The sequence below is a fragment of the Myotis lucifugus genome, unplaced genomic scaffold (assembly GCF_000147115.1).
Source record: "Myotis lucifugus unplaced genomic scaffold, Myoluc2.0 scaffold_41, whole genome shotgun sequence".
NCBI lineage: Eukaryota > Metazoa > Chordata > Mammalia > Chiroptera > Vespertilionidae > Myotis > Myotis lucifugus.
The window spans coordinates 6,982,615-7,004,748 of record NW_005871089.1 but is presented as its reverse complement, the minus strand read 5'-3'; the positions used below and the strand labels follow the sequence as shown (position 1 = coordinate 7,004,748).

At 49.4% G+C, this 22,134-nt stretch overlaps 1 protein-coding gene across 3 annotated transcripts in view; it reads right to left on the bottom strand.

The window, feature by feature from the left end:
• LINGO1 (leucine rich repeat and Ig domain containing 1) overlaps positions 1-22,134 on the bottom strand; it is a 325,103-nt gene that overhangs the window by 223,929 nt on the left and 79,040 nt on the right. For 2 of the 3 annotated variants that reach the window (XM_023753153.1, XM_006087908.3), the window contains exon 2: positions 6,988-7,102. The gene's annotated coding sequence lies outside the window, so the exon portion shown is untranslated. Of the gene's footprint in view, positions 1-2,800; positions 2,881-6,987; positions 7,103-22,134 lie in introns of all 3 variants that reach the window. The other variant, XM_023753154.1, reaches the window with a different exon arrangement.

Here is a 22,134-nt window from a genome sequence, read left to right as displayed (position 1 = left end):
CCACAGTTCAAGGTGCACAAATTCGTACACTGGGCCCCTAGTTTATTGATAAAGAAACTGAGGCCTCAGGAGCTTAAATAAGTGGGCTAAATTCACATCACTAGCTAGAGGAAGAGCTAGAACTGGATCCAGGTAGTCTGGCTCCAGAGTGGGCATAACCTTAAGTGGCGGCTACATCAGGGCCCTGGGCGGTACATGCCTTGAGGGCCAGGGCCCTGAGTATCTATCTCCTTGGGGGACAGCACAGGGCCCAGCAAACAGTCATACTGAATAAATGTCCGTAGGGGGAATACATAAAAATGAACAAAAGCAAAGATCCTCCTATTCATTCTCTTACAGGCAGGCAGGATGGTCCCAAATTCACAGTTAGTTAGACTGAGGCCCAGAAGTGAAAGCAGTTGCCCCAGGTCACCCAGCTGGGGGTACAGAGCCCCAGAAATTCCTCCTTCCAGCCTGATCATATGTACCTGTCTACCATCAGAGTGTACAGAGATGAGGTTGTCCCTAGGCCCTGATTAAAATCCTGGCTGAAACAGACCTCTGAGAGCCCTCTGGCCCTGATGTAGTAATCTCCTCTAGGTCCCTGACAGATTACGCAGCCTCACCTCCCCCATGCACACCTTGAGGCATGAGATACTCCCTATCACCTGTGCACAGCTGCAGAAATCCAAGGTCTAGCCATGAGGAGTTGAACTGTGTGCCCCTCCACTCAAATTTTGTATGTTGAAATTCTAACCCCCATTGCCTCAGAGTGTGAGCTTACGTGGAAACTGGGCCATTGAAGACATAATTAGCTAATTAGGATGAGGTCAGACTGGTGTCTGAAGGTGGGCCCTTAATCCAATATGGCCTGTGTCCTTACAGAAGGACACAGACATGCACACAGGGAGAACAGCTTGGGGGACACAGAGGATGATGGTAATCTACAAGCCAAGGAGAGAGGCCTGGCACAGATCTTCCCTCACTGCCTTCAGAAGGAAACAGCCCTGGGACACCTTGACCTCAGATTTCAAGCCTCTAGAACAGTGGTTCTCAACCTTCCTACTGCCGCGACCCTTTAATACAGTTCCTCATGTTGTGGTGACCCCCAACCATAAAATTATTTTCGTTGCTACTTCATAACTAATTTTGCTACTGTTATGAATCGGAATGTAAATATCTGATATGCAGGATGTATTTTCATTGTTACAAATTGAACATAATTAAACCATAGTGATTAATCACAAAAACAATATGTAATTATATATGTGTTTTCCGATGGTCTTAGGCGACCCCTGTGAAAGGGTCGTTCGACCCCCAAAGGGGTCGCAACCCACAGGTTGAGAACCGCTGCTCTAGAACTTTGAGACAATAGGTTTCTGTTTAAGCCACCCAGTTTGTGATACTTTGTTACAGCAGGCCTAACAAACTAATATACCTGCAGACCTGGGTTTCAGTGCTGACTCAGGCCTTCAACAGTCCCATGACGCTGGACAAGGCCCCACTCCTCTCTAAACCTTAGGCTCGTTCCCATCATCTCTAGCACACTGCTTGGCACTCAATAAATGCTTTTGGGAAGAATGAACAGGACAACAGCATCCACCTTCCACATAGCTATGATAAGGATGAGGTGAGATGAAGGATGGGATATGCTCTAACAAGGCCAAAGCCCTTGACACACATGGTGATGCTGGATCGACAGACACACAGAGGGTTGACTGATGTGGCCGCAGCCAACATCCTCAGCATAGAGAGTTGCTCCAGGCAGGCAGAGGTGGAAGGAGCAAGTTCTCCACCCATCAAGCCACAGACATTGCCTCAGTTCTCATCACATGCCAGCCCACCCCCACCCCCGACCCCACCCCCCCCACCCCCCTGCCCACACACACACACACACTGGGCCCTGGGAGTAGGAGAGGAGAGATCCTAAGTGCCAAGTAAAGCCCTGCCCCATGTGGAGCCAAGACCTCCATGGAGGTGGCAGGCAGGTTCAGCTCAGTCAGCACAGGAAGAGCTTTCTCCACATCAGAGCTACCTTCGGGCCTGGGCTGCCCTGGAGACAGTGAGGTCCTCATCCCTGCAGGAGTACAAGGATAGCTGCAGTCCCCAAATGTGAGTCTGGGTTGGACCAGCAGACCAGCAGAAGTGACTGTGGAGCTTGTTAACCACCCAGATTCCTGGAACCCCACAGTGACTGAATCAGAATGTCCTGGTGGGCCCCTGAAGATCCTCTCTTTAATAACATCCCTGAGTGGTCCTGATCCAGAGTCAAACTCGGCCACCCTGGACACAGAGCTCCATGGGTTGAGCAGAATTCCATTTGGAAGAGCTTTGACAACAGTGCATGGGGTTGAGGAGCAGGGGTGGACAGGAGACATGAGGGACAGAGGATGAGGAGGGCAAAGATGAAGACAAGTTGAAGATGATGACAGTAAAATGATAGGTAGCTCACCAGGTGAAAGGTACCAACAGCCATTGAAAGGGGCCATAGTGGGTGAGAGAGTCAGGGAAGATATCAAACAGGTGGGATTTGGCTGTGGTGAGAAAAGCCTTCTAGGTGGAGGTGATAGAAGGTGAGACTGAGCCTGGTGTGTATAGAGGATGGAGGAGGAGAGTCACCTGTTAGAAAGAAGGGGGGCAGGAAGAGTGGGCTTCAACCAGGGCGTGAAATGCCTTGAACAACCAGGAGGAGGAGCTTGAACTTCAACCTTAGGCAGCAAAGAGCAGCTGAAGGTTTTTGAGGAGGAACATGACATGAAGGCAGGCCTGTAGTAGTGACCATCAGCGGGGCTCAGAGGGGCTTGGGCTATTCCAGACTTACCAGATGAGGCTCCCTGTGGAGAGGGAAGGGTGAGATGACTGGGCCCAGTATCAGCACCCCATTTCCTGCTCACAGCAGCCCTGAAGAATGTTATAGAATGACAGTACCAACCATTAGGCCACTTGGAAGGAGGAGCTGAGAGGGTGAGCTGGCAGCAGTTTCTCTAGGCTGGCAAATCCAGAGGGCTTGTCTGTAAGGCTGGAGTAACAGGCCTGCCCATGGGTAGGGAGCCCCAGGGGTGAGAGCCACCCCAAGCAGCGAGGCCCAGATCCCTCCTGTCCATGACCCTTTCCCAGCACAGAGGCTTTTAAACCCTCCCAATGCTGATGACTCCCTCCCTGGCATGCCCATGCCCCATTGGCCCTCAGCTGCAGCCTTACACCCAGGTCTGTACAGCCTCTCTACCTGCCTATGGACATCTCAAATGTAACACCTCCAAATAGGACTCTTCCTTCCCCTCCACACCCATCTTCGGCCCCCTGTTGCTCAGCTCAATCAAAGGCTTCACCACCCAGAAGTTCTTACATTCTGATCTCTCACAGCCTGTCTTTCACTACCTTTAGTTTCCTACACTCAAGTCCTCCTCCCTGCCATGACCAACCAACCACCATCACTGTCTACAAGGCAGTGAGGGAGAGCCTGTGAGCATGAATCACCTCTATTCACACCCTGCAGCCCTGTTTCCCAGCCCCTCTTCCCCCCAGGTGGCTTCCAGTTCAGAGCCTGTCCACAGGGTACCTCATTTGAGAGGCCTTTTCCTGTCCATCCTATAGAGAATGGTTCCCCCTGCACCTTCGCTCCCTTTTCCTGCCTTATTTTTCTCCACAGCACTTATTACTCGTTAACGTTATATTATTAATTACTTATCTAGTATTTTTCTCTCTACGCTGTTTGAATTTAAGCTTTATGAGGGCAATGACCTGGTCTAACTTATTGACCCAGGGATGCTGGGCATGTAGAACAGGGCCTGGGATGTAGTAGGTGTTCAGTAAGTCTGTGTTAAATGAATGATGAATGAACCATTGAACTAATTAATACTTTAGTAAGAATTTGTGCAGCAGCTAGTGTATGCCACAAGGGAACAAAGGAGCGAATCAGGCTAGGTCTGTCCTGACAGCCCACACCATCTATGGGGAGAAAAAGACCAACATCTATGGCTAATTCTATCCAGCCTGTGAGTAGTGCTGGGGTGAACGAATGTGAACAGGGAGGAGAGCACTGGGGAGGGGCCACCAGCTGGGCCCAAAGGTCAGGAGACACCCCACCCCAGTTTCTCTCCCTGCCTCTCAGGGCCCTGGGCCACGTCCCACTCCCAAACAAGGGGATGAAGGAGGTCTGACTCACAGCCACACTGATTGAGGGGTCAGTGAATGTTCAGAGCTGACATGTATGTCCCTCTTGCAAGGAGTAGACTTGGGCAGGGCTGTCGGGGGGAGAGGGGTATAATTCCTCCAGTGAGAGGTCAAGGGCTTTAGCATCTGGGACCCCACCCTTGCATGCCCTTCCCCAACCCCACCATCCTGCCCCACCCCTTCCAATCACAGGAGCACTGCCCAGCTGGCATGGCTCAGTGGGTTGAGGGTCGACCTTTGAACCAGAAGGTCACGGTTCAATTCACAGTCAGGGCACATTCCCAGGTTGTGGGCTCCATCCACAGTTGGGAGCGTGCAAAAAGCAGCCAATCAATTATTCTCTCTCATCATTGATGTTTCTCTCTCTTCCTCTTCCTATCTCTTTGAAATCAATAAAAAAATATTTTTTAAAAAAAAATCACAGGAGCACTAGGGAAAAACCTGGCCTTCCTCAGGCTTCAGAGCTTTGCTGAATTAAGTCTCAGATCCTCAGCATGCCTCCAAGGCTGCCCATGACCAGCCCTGCCCCCTTGTGAGCACACCACTCCCAAACACTCCAAAGCCCCCTGTCTCTACAGTTCTGCTTAGGTTGGGCCCTCCCCTAACCCCCTCTGCCCATCATAGCCATATATATATATATATATAATCTTGTGCATCCAGGCAGTATTTATAATGATACCCCATTGGCAATAATAAAAATATACAACAGAGAATTGGTTAAACATGCTATGGCTCAGACAGGCTGAAACATTACACTGCCATTTAAAAAATCACATTACAGCCCTATCTGGTTTGGTTCAGTGGATAGAGCATCGGCCTGCGGACTAAAGGGTCCCAGGTTCAATTCTGATCAAGGGCACATGCCCAGGTTGCAGACTTGATCCCCAGTAAGGGGCATACAGGAGGCAGCCAATCAATGATTCTCTCTCATCATTGATGTTTCTATCTCTCCCTCTCCCTTCCTCTCTGAAATCAATAAAAATATATATTAAATATATATATATATATATATATATATATATATATATATATATATATATATATATATATATAAAATATATATAGTTTTAAAAAATCACATTACAGAAGAGTATTTAATGATGGAAAAACTATCTTGCTATAGTATTAAGAGCAAAAGGCAGGTTAGAAAACAGTACAGTTTGATCCCAATTATGTCATAAAAACATATTTCGTAAAAGATTGATGGGATAAGCACCCAAGTGCTCACATTTTCTACACAGCACATGCATTTCTTTAATGATCCGAAAAACAGAACATTTTTAAAGAATCCTACAGCCTCTGAGTCTCAGCACAGGCATCCTCTCATCCAACACCCCAATTCCCAACTGAGAACAGCCTCCTCTCTGAGTTAGCTTCTCTTCTTGCTCCCTGCCCGCTGAGCCTCCACAGTGCCAGCCACCTGGACAGTGGGGGAGGCTGCTGTGGCCCCTGCTGAGGGTGGGGGTAGGGCCCGGCCACCCTGCCTCCTTGCCTTCCCTGTCCCAGGTCCTACCATCACCCTGGCTACCTCAAAGACAACCCTGACTGCATCCTCTCTCCCCATCGCTCAGCGGCAATTACAGGTTAAACTGGAGGGGCTAATTAGCTGCTCATTACACCCAGGACTGATTAGCAGGAATATGTTGTTGGAGATAACTGGACTTCAAAGCAAGGCCTAGTGCAGTGATGACGAACCTTTTGAGCTCGGCGTGTCAGCATTTTGAAAAACCCTAACTTAACTCTGGTGCTGTGTCACATATAGAAATTTTTTTATATTTGCAACCATAGTAAAACAAAGACTTATATTTTTGATATTTATTTTATATATTTAAATGCCATTTAACAGAGAAAAATCAACCAAAAAAATGAGTTCACGTGTCACTTCTGACACGCGTGTCATAGGTTCGCCATCACTGGCCTAGTGCCTAGGAAGGAAACCCAGCTGTCAGCTCCCTGCCACACCCCCACCAGCTTCCTGGTTGAGAGGACAGTGTCAGTTGAGCCTCAGTCACACCTACCAAAACTGCCAACCCTTCTTGAGGAGGAGGGTTGGAGGCCTGCTGCCCTGCTGAACCACTCGGTCTTCTTTATATGGGGTTGTCCCAGATAAAGGTTAGAAGTCACTTGTCCAAGTTCACAAGCAAGCTGGGGGTCAAGCCAGGCATCAACCCAGTTCCCACTCCTTCCCCACTTCCCATCTCTTCGGGACTTACTGTAGTTTCTCCACATTCTCTCACATGGAGTGGGAGGGCCTGTCACCTCCCACATTCTGGATGTCCTGCTCCTCGTGATACAGTCCAAGAGGCCATTTGCTCTGCTCACACAGAGCCAAGGTCACCTAGCTGCCAGTGCTTGCCACATATACATATATGGGGCTGTGCTTCATCCTGCCTGGACAGTGCCTGGACCTGCAAATCTCATTAAACCCCACACAGCAAAGCCAGCCTCTTAACAGCCTCTTGGACCCTGATTGTCTCAGTCCACCTGTTCCCACTCCCTCCTAACCTGCAGTCATGCAAACATTTTGTCAACAATGTGACAGAACCAAGGGCAGACTCCTTCAGCTCACCATTAGAGACCTCCACCCGACACAGTGACCCATTAGCTGGCAAGTCCATGAAACCTTGTTGCTCAGAAGAATGCCCCAGGCTTCTGAGCTGGCTTCCAGAGCCCTGGTATAGGAAGAGTTAGTGGGAAAGGGCACTACACCGTCAAGCCTCCTAGACTGGACTTTATGGGGGAAAGGAGGGAAGGACGTACTCCCAGAAAGACTATCCCCGAATGGCTCTCCCTTGGGGATCCCACTCTACCCAGTGACCCAGAATGATTTCTTACCTCAGGTCGGGCAGGCATTTGGGGAGTGCAACTGGGCTGGGTGTCAGCCTGGGCTTGACTCAGTTGCCCTCTTTGCCCATGGACACCAGAGCCTCAGAGCTGTGGGCACAGGAAGCTGTGAGAGAAAGAGGAGATGAGCTGTCAGCTGAAACAGGACAGCAGGGCGAAATTCTGGGGAGCAGTGGGGGGCTATGCATACAGTTGGTCTGATTCCACCTGGCTGGGCAATAAACACTCAGACATCTTTCACACACACACACACATACACACACACTAAACACTCAGACATCACACACACACACACTAAACACTCACTAAACACTCAGACATCTTCACACACACACACACTAAACACTCAGACATCTTTCACACACACACAATAAACACTCATATATCTTTCACACACACAATAAACACTCATACATATCTCTCTCACACACACAATAAACACTCACATCTTTCACATACACACACACAATCAACACTCATATATCTTTCACACATACAATAAACACTCATACATCTTTCACACACACACAATAAACACACATATATCTTTCACACACACAATAAATACTCATACATCTCTCTCTCACACACACACACACACACAATAAACACTCATACATCTTTCACACACACACATTCCCTCTTGCCGACACACTCACTGACACACACACACATACACACACACACACTTTATGCCACCAGCTGGGACAAGTTGAGCCCTGGGAGTGCTGGGTTTCTGGACCCAGGCAGAGGGGGATCTGAATATGCTTCCCCACCCACTGGCTCTGTGACCTTGGGAAGATAAGTCTCAGAGCCTCACTTCTCTCATCCATAAAATGGAGATACCATTCTGCCTGCCATGGCTGCTAGGAAGATAAAAAGAGAGAAGGGACTTGTAACCTGGCACACAGTAGGTATCCGGCCACCACCAGGGCCTGCCTTCCTTCCCAGCTCTGCCTCAGGAAGCAGGCCCCTGGGGGCTGGCCCTTGAGGGGGAGCAGACAAAGCACCTGGGATGCCTACCGGGTGCCTGAGCCTTCACCTTATGATTCCCCAAGATATCTGCAGCTCTCACCCTCCTAGCCCTCCCTTCCCCAGTATCTTCCAGTTTATGGTTTATTCCTTCACTACACATTCTCCAAGAGTAACTTGGGACCCACCCACCACCCCACCACCCACCTCCGTTGGGGGAGAGGACACTAGGGAGTCCTGTCTCATTGGCAACAGCCCAAGCTGAAAGGCCACAGACATCAGGCTGAACGTTTGCTGGCTGTGCAGCCCTGGGCAAAACTTCCCCATCTGAGCTTCAGTTTCCCCAGTCTCTCAAACAAAGACCCAAATCCCCTTCTGAGTTGTTGCCAAGAGGTTCCAATCTGATCAGCATTTCTCAAAGTGTGAGATGCATGCCAGTGGGAGTGCACAGGCAAATTTTTAGTTCCATAAGTATGTGTTTATTTTTCTGTGTATTAAAACAAATTGACAGGCACATCACAGCTGTGATTTCATGGATGTATGGCTTGGGGAGTGCCCGGTAATGCACCTTCAAACGGGAGTCACTGCACAGACAAGGATTAGCAGATATGAGTGCAGGTGGTGCCCAGAGGTGGTGGTGAAAGGCAACCATGGAAAATTGGCATCTAGCCCAGGCCTGGCTCCCGGCAGCCCTCACAAGAATGAGCAGCTCACTCTCTCCATGGAAGACCAGGCCAGACCCTCTTTTCCCTCTTCATTCCCCACATGGCACACCAGCACAGGCCCAGGTCCCCAGTGGGATTCACAGGGCCTTCCAGATGGGATGGATGGAGCTCAGAGACAGCTGCCATAATGAGGGCAGACGATGGCAAAGGCCTCTGACTCCCTTCCAAAACCAATATCCTATCAAGACTAAGGTGCAAATGTGTAGAATTTCTAGGCACATGGCAGGTGAAGATGGAGGGATTCTTTAGAGGCAAGGGTATCCTTGTTTCATGAGCACAATCTTCTCCTCTAAAAAGGATGTAGAGACATGGGCATTGAGCAGGTTCTAGGGCCTACCTTGGCCTTTCCGTCCTGACAACAGAGCCACAAAGGAGTGTGGACCCAGTAAGAGAGGGCCTGCCTAGTCCACAGTGCACCAGTCCCAAACTATTCCCCAGGGTTGCCTCCTAATAGCTGCTAATCCTGGAGGACAGGACAGGACTCAATGGTACCAACCTAAACAGAGGGATAGCCAGAGCCTGGGCAGTTCCTCCGGCCTGGGTCCTCCAGGCCAGGACTAGCTAGGCAGTGTCCTTGGTGATAGCCCAAACTGGCTCCTGGTAGACAGGCACAAGCTAACCAGGCCCAAGCCAATCAGGCAGCCCTCTCCTGGCAGGATTCCTGACCACCTGAGCCTAGTTCCACTTGAGCCAGCAGGGCAAGCCATCCCCATAGCACCACTCCAAGCCCCCAGCTGCCATACTACAAGATAATGAATGGGCTTCCCAATCCCTTATCCCAGACTTTCCTGAAGCTCCCCCACTCTCCTCAACAGCATCCCAAGGAGTTGCTATGGGAATGGGACCTCAGGCAGAACATAATGATTTGGGGCAAGGGAGGAGACACAAATAGAGCCAGTAGCTCTCCCAGACAAGGCCTTCATGTGTGCCAAGTTCCAGGAAGGACATGAAATCCCACCTACAGGCCTCAGAGCCAAGGGGGTGAAGAAAATAATAGCCTGCCCTCCTGCCCTCCTGGCTCCTTCCCCCTGAGTGGAGTCCACAGAGGTCTGAAAAGCAGATGTCTGGGTGTTCAGTGGCATTACCATGTGCCTTGGGGAGCATGGGACTTCCAGGGACACTGCTATCACATGATACTGCCAGAGTGGGTTCATATTGTGTGGGGCTGGCACCCAGTAGGTGCTCAGTGACACTGTGATCAAAGAGGATAGTGCTGGCATGTGTGTGTGTATATGTGTGTGTATGTGTGGTGTGTGTGTGTGTGTGTGAGAGAGAGAGAGAGAGAGAGAGAGAGAGAGAGAGAGAGAGAGAGGCATGTGCCTACTCTGGTCAACACAGTCACAGAATCACAGTGCTTGAGAGACCCACTCCCACTATACATTGGACCTGCTCAGTGCCCAATGAGGGCTGGGGACACCCCGCAAGTCAACCAAAAAGTCAAGCCCAGAACCCAGGTCTCCTCTTCCCCACACCTGAACTCTTGACCCAACCACCCCCCCAACCTCCCTTCCTTCCTTCCTTCCTTCCTTCCTTCCTTCCTTCCTTCCTTCCTCCCTCCCTCCCTTCCTTCCTTCCTCCCTCCCTTCCTTCCTTCCTTCCTCCCTCCCTCCCCTCCCTCCCTCCCTCCCTCCCTCCCTCCCTCCCTTCCTTCCTTCCTTCCTTCCTTCCTTTCTTCCTTCCTTCCTTCCTCCCTCCCTCCCTCCCTCCCTTCCTTCCTTCCTTCCTTCCTTCCTTCCTTCCTTCCTTCCTTCCTTCCTTCCGTCCTTCCTTCCTTCCTGCTTTCCTTCCATTTTGTACTTGATGATTAGGATAAAAAGATGTAAAGGACATCACTCCTGCCTGCCTAAAGCTCAGAAAGAAGTAAGGCCATTGTGGTCAGAGGGAGGATGCTGGGACAGAAGTCCAGGGGGCTGCAGGAGCCCAGGGAAATTTCCTCCAAAAACTGTAGTTATGCATTTCTGAGCCACACTTCAAAGAGTCCTCAGGATTTCCCTGACTTGTCTCCCAACTGCTCTATCAGCCCACACAAGGAGGCCTCAGCTCCAGGAGGTAAAGGGGGGTGGGGGGAGTTCCCATTAGCAGTCCAGCCCCTAGAAATGAGGAACCATGAGGAAAGTGCCCTCGACTGCCCTCCCCTCCCCCAGGTTCAGCACCTTCCTACATTGTTCATTCTTTCCTCCTGTGAGTCAGACATTGTCCTTGACCTGGTGCAGGACAGAGAATGACTGAGCCCTAGTCATCAGTCTTCATCTATGGAACTCAGGTCCCCATCTCTTTGTCAGCTGCTTGCAAATCCTGTCCTGTAGTGTTTTTTTATCTGTTTCTTTTGGGATGGGGTTTAGTACTGAGAGGGAAAGAGGACACCTTCCAGAGCTTGGCTTGGAAGACCCGCCAGGCTCTCCTCTATCCCACATAGGCCATGACTCCTAGCAGCTGATACAGACTCTCAGGACCTATTTTGCACAGGTGGAAAACAAGACCCTGAGAGGTAGCCAGGTGGACCCCAGGTTGCTCAATGATGAGAAGGCAGGAGTGGGGGGGGGGCGGGGAGTGAGGACCAAAGGGCGGGGTCAGGTCCAGGGCTGTGGAAGTGGTAGAAGAAGCTATCTGGAAAGACTTCCTGGTGGAGGAGGAACTTGGATTGGCTCAGATCCTGCTCTCTGACTCCTGGCAGGAAATGTGTTTCTCTGAGAGAACTGGGCCAGGGCCTGCCCTGGCAGTCCATGTGATTTGGGGCTAGAGAGGCAGGTGGAAAGTGAGGGGCGGATGCTCCGTGACAACCACCATCCCATCCCAACCCACTGAGGGTTGCCACAGCTGCCACTTCACATCCTTAACTACCACTGCCCAGTGGGAAACCAGCTGGGGATGGAAAACAGGAGAAACACAGAAAGGAGGGGCAAAACACAAAGGACAGACAGAGGCCCAAAGAAAGACAGAGCAACTGCAACCCCAAGCTAGCCAGAGGGGGAGATGCATAGATGAAAATGGATTATTAGCAGATGGGCCAGTCCACCTCCCCCAGTCAGTACTGCAGCTTCTAGGAGGAGCCTACAAACCTGGGCTTTGCAAAGATTTTTCAGCAATAAAATTCTTATTTGAAATGAAACTGTATGCAGTGGGAGAAGCCTTTCTATGCCAGACATTAAATCCAGAAGGCATATAGTGAGAACTTGATATATCAGACTACACAAACACATATAACATCTGTACAGCAAAAAGACACTATAAACAAAGTTAAGGGCAAGTGAGATACTGCCAGAACATACCACTAATATACAAAGAGCCCCTACAAATCAATAAGGAAAAAGACAAAAGAAAAGAAAAATTGGCGGTGAATTAGAAACCCACAGAAAAAGAACTAAATTGGCCAATAAGTATATGAAAAGCTGGTCTACCTCTCTAGCAATCAGAGAAATATAATGAAAATTACACAATACCATTTTTTTCCCATCAGATTCGGAAAAAATAAATTGATAAATAACAACCAGTGCTGACAAGGATATGGGGGGATGAGGGCTCAGGAATTGGCTCTACCTTTGGAAAGGTAATTTGGCAATACTGAATAACATTTTAAACCCACACACCCTACAACCTAGTAACCTCACTTCTAGGAGCTCTCCTACAGAAATGACAGCACAGGCACTCACATATAAGCATTCAAGAATGCTCATAGCAGTGTTACTGGTAATAGTAGAAAAGAAATCAGAAATGGCTTAAATGTTTTTCAGTAACAGACTGTTCAAATAAAATACAGTATATCCATGCTGTGGAACAGTCTGCAGCCACTTGACAGAGGGAGGCACCTCTATGTATAACAATATGATAAATAACAAGCTGGACAATATACTTCAGAATGAGCCCATCTTTATAAATAAGTTTGGTGGTATATGCCCCAAAAGGCAATATCGAGATGTTACAGTGAACACCTCCTAGAGGGAGACAAGAAGACTTTCATGGTCTCCATTATCCACAAATATGTTTTGGATTTTCTTTTGCAGCCAGAAATGCAAAATCAATAAAGAGTTGATGGAGTTTTTCCTTTAAATCCTGCCCGGACCCTAATATAAAATGCAGACCTAAGCAGCCCTGTTATGGTTGAAAGGGAAGAGGTCTGTCCAGGCTACCCTGAGGCCCCCTCAGGGACACCAGAGCTCTAACACCAGTTGAAGAACCTCCCTATGCTGGAGAATGTGAAGTCACACTGCTGCTCCTCCAAACCAAGGCCATGACAGGAAGTTGCCATGGTCACACAGGTGGTCCAGACTGGCTAAGGCTAAAGCTAGGGCCTCTGACTCCCCTGGACTGGGATGGAAGGTTTCCTTAGGCATCCAGAAAACACTGGGATATCACAGTCTTGGGAAACCCTAGGCTGAGGCTCAGGGGAGAGCCCCAGGGTGAGGGCAACAAGAGAGGGGGCTTTGGGGCTCAGCTCTGAACTCTTACAGGGCTCTGGTTCTAGGGAAGAAGAGGGAGAGAGAGGAGGAAAAAATAACAGAGAAGTTGGGGTGTGTTTCTCTCTGTGAAGACAAAGGGTGGGTGCCAGAAGAGGGGACTGGTGTATGCAGCTATTGGTGTTCACAGAGAGAGAGGGTTCATGTGGGTCTGCGGAGGTGAACTGTGGAGGTGGTGTGTGGAAGTGTGTCTGTATCCAGGGGAGAATGTGTGAGTGCATGTGCATGTGTGTTATCACTTCCAGGGATGACAGTAAAGAGGTAGTGTGTCGAGGGACAGGAGACCCAGGAGGTGTGTGTGTTAGGAAATATGGGCAGCCAGCAGACCCGAAGATAGGCCAGGAACAGGTGGTAAATTCCAGTGACCCATCCCCAACAGGCACTTAGCCTCATGCCTGACCCAGTGCTTCCCAATACTACCCTCCAGTTAGACCAGGCGCCTGTCCTCCTTGACAGAGAAAGGTCTCCAGCCTTTGCACTTGCGGTTCTCTCTATGAGGGTACCCTCCCTCCTTGACCAGGCCCCAGTGTCCTCCAAGTGGCTTCTTCTGACCCAACCCCACACTTCTCCTTTCAGGCTGGATCAGGAGCCCCTCTGCGATCCCCACTCTGTGTCACCTCTGTCCTGCCCTGACCCCGAAGCTCTGAGTGCTGATAGGTGAGGGGTAGGTCTTATTCTTTTCTGCACTCAGAGCTTGGCACAGTGGAGGCATCGAAAACTAAAGGTTGTGGAAAGAATGAGTGGATTATCACAGCACTTAACCCCTAGCCAGGGACACAGTGGGACCTTCATAAGGCAACAGAGCCGGACAGAAAGACCATGGCCTGGGGCCTGAGATGCCTAGCTTCCTGTCCTAGGTCAGCACGACATGTAACATTAACCATGTCACCTGGAAAATGATTAAAGCAGGAGTTCCTACCCGAGTCTCCAGTGAGGGGTACCTAGGAGGTCTGTGAGCGCTGATGTAAACTTATGCACGCGGTGGGGAGGGGATGTAACTGTTTCAGATTCAGAACCCCGGAGCAGGAAAGAACAAGACTATCCTCCAGGAGAGAACATTCAGGGGCCCACCTGTGCCTCCACATCAGGGGACTATTGGGAGGCATGGACCAGTACAGGTTCTGAGCCCCAAGCTCCAGCCAGGACCCTTGAGCAGGGAAGAGCTGTCCAAGATGGTGCTGCCTTGTGGGGATGAGCAAGAGCACAGCTGGACGGGCCAGAGTCTGAGTGGATGAGTGGCAGCCTTGAGTCTCACACTCGGACTCTCTGGGTCTCAGTTTCCCCAACTTACAGCCCAGGACTACACAAAGTGATCCCTGTGAATCCATCCTGAGTGTGTGAAAGGAAGCGCTGGGCCATGCAGGGGTGAGGCTCTAGGCACAGTCCTTACGTTTGGGCAGTCCTCCCACCTGTCGCCTTCTCCGGGAATAGAGGACAGGCTGCCCTAGCTGCCCACACCGCTAACTGGGCCTGCTTCAGTGCTGCAGTCACCACCTCCCACATGATGGTGACTCCAGAGAACAAGGGAGCAAGAGGTTTCATTATGAGTCTGGACTGGGTCAAGGGAATCCAGGAGCTGAACAGAAGCACTGAGCAGGGCTGGCAGGCAGACCAAGGCCACATGAGCTCCGTGATTCCCCCAAAGTCTCAACCCCTCCAAAGCCTCCCCCAGTCTGACCCGGGGAAACCGAGGTACAGAGAGAGCCCTCTGTTGTGGGTCGCACAGGGAGTTAGTAGCAGATCTGGGCCAGGATCCCAGGCTTCCTGGCTGGGCTTATACTCTGGACACCAATGCACCCCACCCCCTCAGGTGATGCTGCATGCCTCAGCACCCCCTAATCCTTCCAGAAAGAGGTGGCTTGCACTGGGGTTCCAACAGACTAATTCAAGCACAGGCTGAATCTAGCCACCCTGAGCCTCAGTTTCCTCCTCTCTAAAAGAGAGGTACAAAAACTGCCCTCCTATGCCTGTGTAGGGATTATAAGAGCACAGAAGTACAGTCTGCTTAGAGCAGAACAGAGGCCTCAGTTTTCCCATCTGTGCGTGAAAAGATTGCCCTGAGTATTCCCCAGGCCCCCAGAGCCTCTGATGCTTTACGGGAAGGCTGTTCGGTGCCCAGCCCATGCCCATCTCTTTGGGAGACAGGCTGCAGGACAAAGAACAGGGCCTGCTCTCGGGGAGCACCCTCTGGTCTGCAGATAGGAATGGTGGCCCTGGAGCAAAGGCTATTTAGCAGAGCTGGGAGTGAAAGTGCCTATGGCAGGGCTTCCAAAATGGTGCCCTGTGCCTCCACATTGCCAGTCCCCACCACACCAAGTCTGCTCCACTCATTACCTGCCTGTCCCCTGTAGGTGATGGGTTTGTGACCCTGCTCCAGGGGGCACAAGAGGCTTAAAAATGGAAAACGCACTGTGAGCTGAGCAGTGATAAAGGAAGGCTTCCTGGAAGAGACAGGACAAAGAGGGTCAAGTTCATACAGGTGCCTGAATACCCAGTTGAGGAATTCCGGCCCTGAGAAGCCACTGGCAGTTTCATATGTGCCCCTTCCTCCTTGGGCAGGGATGCGTGACCCCACCCGGGAATGGCTCAGAGCTGTGTCTCCAGCAGAGGGCTTGAGGTGGAGGGGGACCTGGGCTTGAGGCCCTATCCACCCCTCCTCCCCAGCCAAGGACTGTGCCGCCATCCCAGAGAACTCAGTCCTGGTCAATAGTGCCCGGGTCTCATTGAAAACAGCTTTGCCACTGGTGAGTGCCATCTGCCCAGGGAGGGCTCCCCAACAGATTAAGAGCAGTGCCAGCCCAGAATCATTGGTATTCTGGTCTGGCTGCCGGCTTCAATATGGCTGGGAGACGCAAGGGCAGAGGCACCCCTCAGAGAACACCCAGCAATAATTCCTCTCCAAGTCCAATGTATTTTCTCTCATTAATGCTTCTGAAAAGCCCCACACTCTACAAATAGGGAAGGAGCACAGGGCTCCGAAAGAGAGGGGAAGGGAGGAGATGGCTGGGGGTGACAAGGACATAGTAAAGGTGATATGGGCAGCTGGCTAGAGGCCCTGTGTCCTGGATTCAAATCCCACCCCATCTCCACCTGCCTGCAGGACCATGGGGCAAACTTGGCCTACACCTGTCAGTGGGGAATGGCTCCCTGCTATGTCTGCTCTGTCCACCTCAGGGGACTGTTTCCAAGATCTACTAAGGGTCATAGGTGAGCAGACTTTATACACTGTAAAGGAAAATACACCTTAAATTGACCCCCATCCCAGGGTCCAGGGAAGGTCTGGAGCCACAGAGCAAGGAGATGAGATAAGCACCAGGATTTGGATCATCCTCCCACGCCCATCTTATCTGTCTCAAACTCACATCCTCCCTTCCCCACAAGCTCACCTGAGACCAGCCTCCCAGCCAGCATGCCCCGTCCAGCACCCCCTGCTATGGAGCCAGAGGGATCATCCCCACATGTCCTCTACTCAGAAAACTTCCATGGCTCCCCATTATCCTTGGAACCAACTCAGGCCCATCTGGGCAGCCTCACCTCCTCCCTGGCCTGACCCCACCCACAGCTCCTCTCACCTTTGCACATGCTATCTCCTATCTGGAATTCCCTCCTCCTTGACCCCAGCTCACCTGTCAATCTCCTACCCCCTCTTCATGATACAATCCAAGTTCTCCTCTACTGCAGCCTTTCTGACTCCCCTGGCTCTCCCTGCTCCTTCCTCCTAAGTACCAAGTACCCACCTATATTATGACTTAGTAACACAAAAAGCTATTTTAGGTTTTCCTGATGCTGCAGTTCCTGATTAATCCCCACAGCAAACAAAAGGAGAGATGATTAAATTAAAAGACAGACAATAGTGTGGTGAAGGCCTGTGGGGGGACAGGTGCAGGGTGGAGGGGTCAATGGGGGAAAGGGGGGACATCTGTAATACTTTGAACAATAAAGATACATTTTTAAAAAGACAGATGCTTCCTGTTTCCAGCTGGAACCTCCAGCCTGAGCCAGAGGATCGGAGTCCTGCTCAACCACCTGCCCAGCTCCAGATCACTTATCCTTCCTATCCCATCTCTGCCAGGCCTGGGCTGACACCTGCAGCCCACCTCCTAGATCACAGGTCTCCTCCCGGAGCCCTCTGCTACGTGACCTTGGATAGGACAGGCCACCTCTCAAGCCTCAGTCTCCACATCTGTCATCATCCTCATCTCTCAAGGATAAAATGAAAGAAATATGTGACCACTTAAGGTTAGATAGACATTATCTCATTTTTTAGAGATGGATGCTGAAATATTTAGGAGTGAAATTCCATGATGTCCATAATGTACTTTCAAATAGCTCAGGAAAAAAAGATATAGCAAAATGTCAACAATTGCTAAATCTAGGTGAGGTCACCCTAGCCAGTTTGGCTCAGTGGATACAGCATCAGCCCACAGACTGAAAGGTTGCAGGTTAGATTCTGGTCAAGGGCACATAACTCCGTGGCAGGCATAATCCCCAGCTCTGATGCAAGAGGCAGGCAATTGATGTGTCTCTCTCACATCAATATTTTTCTCTCTGTCTCTCCCCCTCCCTTCCACTCTCTCTAAAAATCAATGGAGGAGAGAACCAAGATGGCGGTGTAGGTAAACGCCTGCACTTGCTGCCTCCCACAACCACATCAAAATTACAACTAAAATAAAGAACAACCATCATTCAAAACCACCTGAAAGCTGGCTGAATGGAAGTCCTACAACTAGAGAAGTAAAGAAGAAAGTACATTGAGAAAGATAGGAGAGGTAGAGGCACCGAATGGGCTGGTCCAACACCCACATGTGCCGTTCTTTAAATTGGGAGGGAGATCATCCCTGCAGAGGCCACCCATGCAGAGCAAGGGTCCCAGCCCCACACCAGAACTGCATCCTATGGTTCCAGAGCTGGGAAGAAAAGTCCCCCTAACTACAGGCTGGTTTTCACAGCGGGGATTGTGGCTAAATGACATGGAGGCTGCTGGAGACCAGCACACAAACTTACTTGGACTCTGAGCTCCAGCACAGGGCGGCTTTTGGAGACCCAGACACATACAGGGAGGAATTGGATTGTCTGGCATCTGGGCAGGAACTCAGAAGCAGCTTTCTCACAGACAGGGATGCTTGCAGGGGTCATTGTTCCTGTGCTGGGACCTCCCCTGTGCCACAGCTGACTGGCAGGGCCATATCTGAGTCTCTATAAGCCTGGCACATACTGTTTGCTCCAACCTAGTGATTCCCTGAGACCATGCCCCATCCAATTTGCAGCCCCACCTAAGCTGTTTGCAGCAGCTTTTACATATGAATGGCCTGTCCTGGCTCAGGCTTCAGACTTTCCTAAAATCTCTCAAACAAGCTGCAGCTGGTGTCAGAAGCCCCCAAACCTTTAATAAAAGGCTGAAGACCCAGCACTAGCACCAGCCTGCCTTGCTTCACAGCTGAGCCTCACTTGGGCACCTCCAAGACCAATACAAATAGCAACCATCTGCAGATCTCTCTGTAGCTCCTGCCAGTTGGTTACAGGCAGTGGCTGACTTTGCACCTCCCTGGAGGCCCTAGAGCCAGTGCACCCAGTAGACAGCTTCAGACTATACTAGATTACAACTCTACAAACCCATAAGTGACACACTCAAGACACAGACTCAGTGAGCACCAAAGCCCTACTGAAGCAAGTCCTGCTCCATAGGGGTGTTTCCTGCACAGCATCCCCACTGTAGCCACAGCTGCTCCTCACAGCCAATTGGCCAGAAGGTCAATTCCTCCCAGTGATGCCAATAGCACTCAAGGCTCAACTATAAGACTGTGCACACAGCCCACACAGGGGCACACCTAGAGTGCCCAGCTACACAAGGCCACTCTACCAATTCCAGGAGACATAGCAGGTCTACCTAATACATAGAAACAAACACAGGGACACAGCTAAAATACAGAGAAAAAGAAACATGTCACAAATGAAAGAATTGGAAGCAAGCAAATTACTGGATACAGAGTTCAAAACCATGGTTATAAACTTACTCAAGGACCTTCATGAGAACTTCACAGATCTTAGTTAGATTTCCTCCACCCAACACCCCACCACCACCACCATTTTTTCTGGGTGTTTTTTGTTTATGCTCTTTGGTTTATTTGTTTGTTTTATTGTGTTTTCTCTGTGTATTCCTTCTTTCTTTCTTTTTTATTTTCCTCTATCATTTTTTATTTCTTTTCTCTTTCCTAATTCTCTTTTTTCTGGTGGTCCCTTTTGTTGGAGTTATAGGTGTCTTGTACACATTTGTGTTCTGTTCCTTTTGTGTCATGTCTTGTCATGTTGTATTTTGTGCTTTTCAGTCAGCACCTCTACAATGGCTGGCACAACGTGGTAGAGAGCAAGCTACATAATCAGACACCATGAGAGGAGACTCCATCCAGGAACAGGACAATCCTATATAATAAAAGAGAAACATGTAAATTGACTGTCCCTTTGCTACGCTCACCAGCCAATCAGGGTAAATATGCAAATTAACCCAACAAAGATGGTGGGTTAATTTGCATACAAAAGCACCAGGCGGAGAGCAGAAGTGGGAGAGCTGGCAGCTTGGGAGGACATGGCTCCCTCGGTCGCTCCCTCGGTTGCTCCATTGGGGGGACGTGGCTCCCTCAGTCACAGGGCAGAGAGCAGAGCAGGAGAGCCAGAGGCTTGGGGGGCTGTGGCTCCCTCAGTCGCTCCCAGTGCGAGGAGCACCAGGAATTCTGAGAATAGTAGTTCTGATGGCAGCCCAGGACCAGAAGCGGAAGCCCAGAGCGCGGAGAGCACCAGGAATGCTGGGAATCATAGTTCTGGTGGCAGACGGATCTCCTAGACACTAGAGCAAAGTGAGCCTGGAGCAAGTTACTGTTGCAGTGGGGGATGGAGGAAAAGCAAAGATGAGAGACATAAGTAAAATCAGAGTGTCTAGGAAAAATTAAAGGGAAGATATCCTAAAACTTCCAGGAAATCTCCACCAATGAAGCAAAGAAAAAAAATGCTTCTATTATTCTGTGAGCAACAAACCAAACTGGGTTGGGGGTCTCAGACAATTCGTTCATATGATTGCAAAGACAGACAGAAACTCCCGGATTGGAGAGGGCTCCCCTGAGGGCTCCCAGATTGAAGAGGGTGCAGGTCAGGCTGAGGGACTCCCCCCCACCCAACCCCTGTGCACGAATCTTTGTGCACTGGGCCCCTAGTAACATTCAATAAATCAGCAGAACCCAAATATCTCAAGTAGGGGGCCTCCCTAGAACACTCAGTACAGAAGACCTGAGAGACTGCACCACTTGGTCCCACAAAACATCTACTACATAAGACAAATCCAAAAAGTCTGGGTGGCATAGCAGTTTAATCTATACATAGAAACAATGACAAAGGAACAGAAAAAAATGGGGAGACAAAGAAACAACCCCCAAATGAAAGAAAAGGAGTAATCACCAGAAAAGGAACTAAATGAAATGGAGGCAAGCTATTTGTCAGAGAAAGAATGCAGAGTAATGGTTAAAAGGATGCTCAAACATCTGGATGGAAATTCGCCAACACATGTAAGAATCAAGAGTAAATTAAAAATGTCATAGCTTCAATAAAGAACACAATGGAAAGTTTCAACAATAGACTAGAAGAATCTGAGGACCAAATCAACAATTTAGAAGACAAGGTAGAAAAAAACATCCAAGCAGAGCAGCAACTGGAAAAAACTTAAAAAGCAAGAGGAGAGTCTAAGGGAGCTTTGGGACAACACAAAATAACATCCACATAACAGTGATGCCAGAAGGGGAAGCTGAGCAAGGAATAGAAAACCTGTTTGAAGAAATAATGACAGAATACATCCTTGATTTGGGGAAGAAAAATGTCATACAAGTCCAAGAAGCACACAGAGTCCCAAACAAGATGAACCAAAAAGACTGACACCAAGACACATTGTAATTAAATTGACAAACGTAAAAGACAAAGAGAATCTTAAAGGCTTCCAGAGAGAAACAGAAAGTTACCTACAAGGGGTCTACCATTAGACTAACAACTGATTTCTCAACAGAAACACATCAGGCCAGAAGAGAAGGGAATGAAGTACACAAAGTAATGCAAAGCAAGAGTCTGAATCCAAGAATACTCAAAATTGAAGGTGAAATAAGGAGCTTTGCAGACAAACACAGACTCAGGGCATTTATTACCACCAAATCAGCAATGCAGGAAATGCTAAAGGGGCTATTTTAAAAAGAAGAAATAGAAATGGAAGAAGGAACACAGGCATAAAGAATAAAATTGGCAACAAACAAGTACTTATCAATAATAACCTTAAACATAAATGAATTAAATGCTCCAATCAAAAGATATAGGGTTGCTGAATGGATAAAAAAAAAATGACCCATATATCTTCTGTCTACAAGAGACCCACCTCAAAGAAAAGGACTCACACAGACTTAAAGTGAAGGGACAGAAAAAAAAATTTTCAGGCAAATGGAAATGAAAAAAAAAAAAAAGCTGGGGTAGCGATACTTATATCTGACAAAACTGACCTCAAAGTGAAGGCCATAACAAGAGATAAAGGAAGGCCACTTCATAATACTAAAGGGATCAATTTAACAAGAGGATATAACTCTGGTAAACATATATGCACCCAATACAGGAACACCCAGCTACATTAAAAAAAAACTTCAGGAAGATATCAAGGAAGGGATCAGCAGCAATGCAATGATAGTAGGGGACTTTAATACCCCAGTGACAACATTAGGTAAATCCTCTAGACCAGTGGTCGGCAAACTGCGGCTCGGTAAACCGCAGCTCGCGAGCCACATGCGGCTCTTTGGCCCCTTGAGTGTGGCTTTTCCATAAAATACCGGCTCTTCCACAAAATAGCGACTTCTGCACATGGGGCACAAAGTTTCAATCGCACTGTACGTGCGCGCCCACACGTGGTATTTTGTGGAAGAGCCACACTCAAGGGGCCAAAGAGCCGCATGAGGCTCGCGAGCCGTGGT